Here is a 2409-nt window from a genome sequence, read left to right as displayed (position 1 = left end):
TCAGTTCTTCCAAGCTGCCATGAGTTCTCCTTTTGTTCCGTCCATCTTATTCGGACTTAGATTAATACTTTAGTTTTCTCTTGTTTAATTTGGGTTGTACCCATTTCCTTAGACTTATGATCCTTATTAGAGTTTTGGTACATTGACATTCAGATTCTAGGCATTAATTTTGCATTTGGTTGTTAGACTTTTATTGGAGGTTGTGGAAACTCCCTATTTTCCTTTTCTATGACATTTAAACCAACTTTCGTATCTTTAAATGTCTTAGTTTTTGGTTGAGTTGTTTAGTTTGGGTTGTAGTAACGGTTCTCCCATTGGAGGGTTAGTGTGTGTGTCAATCACGACGGTCTGGATCGTAACACAACTATTATAAAAAAAAATTTCTTGGATGAGTACCTTTTAATAAAGGGGAAACTACATAAATGAGCCATAAAATTTAAAATAATTACAATTTTATACCCAAAACCCAATGTATTTCCTAAAATACTCATGCTCTCATAAATAATTACAGCTCATACCCCCCATTTTAAGGTTGATATTTTTTGTTTAGCTTATACTAAATCAGTACTATATATTGTATTGGTATTATTAAGACTGAAATTTTTTGCTTAACTGATATTAAATCAGTATCATATATTGTATTGGTATCATTAAAGCTGATAATTTCGTATAACTTGATACTAAATTAGTATATATATATATATATATNTATATATATATATATATATATATATATATATATATATATATATATATATATATTGTATTGGTATTATTAAGGTTTCTTGTTCAGAAATTACTCATTAGTCAATGATACTATAAGAGTGTGTGTATATATATATATATACACACACTCTTATAGTATCATTGACTAATGAGTAATTTCTTAAAAATAAACCTTAATGATACCAATGCAGTATATATATAGTATCAATTAACTGAAATTATCAGTCTTAATAATACCAATACAGTATATGATTTAGTATCAATTAAGTGAAATTATCAAGCTTAATTATACCAATACAGTATATGATACTGATTTAGAATCAACTAAGCGAAATTAGTTGGTGCGTATATAGTGTAACTATTTAGTGGAGTTCTGAATGTAAAGGAATATATGTTTATAATTATTTTGCTTTTATGGAGTATTTGCTTAGTTTCCCCTTTAATAAATAATTATTGATTTTAGCAATACTTTTTTTTATTTATTACCAGTTATACTAATACATAGGGGTGTTCACGATTTGGATAAAAACCGATCCAAACCGAAAAACCGAACCAAATCAATAAAATAAAACCAATTTTATTTGGGTTTGGTTTGGTTTGATTTTAGATTTTTGAAAACTGATAGTATTTGGTTTGGTTATTGTTTTATTCGAAAAAACTGAAGAAATAACCGAACCGAAACGATGAATTATATACATATATTTTTATTAATATACATACTTAATATATTATTTTTATAAATAATTTTAAAGATCTTATATATATTTTCATTAAAATTTCTTTATAATTAACTTATTGATAGCAAAAATGCCCAAGATGAAAACATTTATCTAATTTATTTCATGTATATGAGTGTCTATGGCAATTCTTTGTGGGATTGAAAATGTTATTGTCTCTTCCTTAAGGTCAATATAGTGAATTTTAAAGATTTATTGATAGTAAATTTAGTGAACGGAAGTTTAGTAATTTAAGTCATTCAAACTATTTTTCGTTTTGAATGGATTGTTGTCACTTTTTCACATTTTGAATGAATTGTTTCTTTTATTTTAGTGTATGGTTAATAATCGAATAACCGATAAATGTATATTATATTTGGTTTGGTTTGGTTTGGTTTTGATAATTTTAAAACCGATTAAGTTGGTTTGATTTTGGTTTTGATCAATAACCGATCCGTGAACACCCCTACAGTAATACATTCAATACTATGATAAATATGCAATATGTATTAAAAGTGAATTACGTATGCAATATATATATATTATAACTATTTTAAAATGTATTATGCTTGTTTGGTAAAAAATTGACATATTATATTAAAATGTATAATATTATCCATCAATAAAACTTGTATTATAATTTATAAACTAGTATGCGTACCCGCGCGTTGCGCGGACATTTAAAATATAATAATTTTATAATTAAAAACAACTAATAAGAATCATTATTCACTTAGTGTTATATTTAAATAATACTCCCTCAGTTCCATATTAGTTGATCATCTTACTAAAAATAGTTGTTCCATATTAGTTGTCCATTTATTAAATCAAGAAAGAATTAATTAAATTTTTTGTATACTACCTTTGCAAATAATTCTATTTGAATGTGTTCACATTTATTTGTAAAATTTCCAAGAAATTTTTTAAGGGGTGAATTAATAAACTTATCTTATTTTTATGATTTCTT

This window comes from Solanum stenotomum, chromosome 3 (assembly GCF_019186545.1).
Source record: "Solanum stenotomum isolate F172 chromosome 3, ASM1918654v1, whole genome shotgun sequence".
In the NCBI taxonomy this organism is placed as follows: domain Eukaryota; kingdom Viridiplantae; phylum Streptophyta; class Magnoliopsida; order Solanales; family Solanaceae; genus Solanum; species Solanum stenotomum.
Note: the sequence above shows the minus strand (reverse complement) of the source record.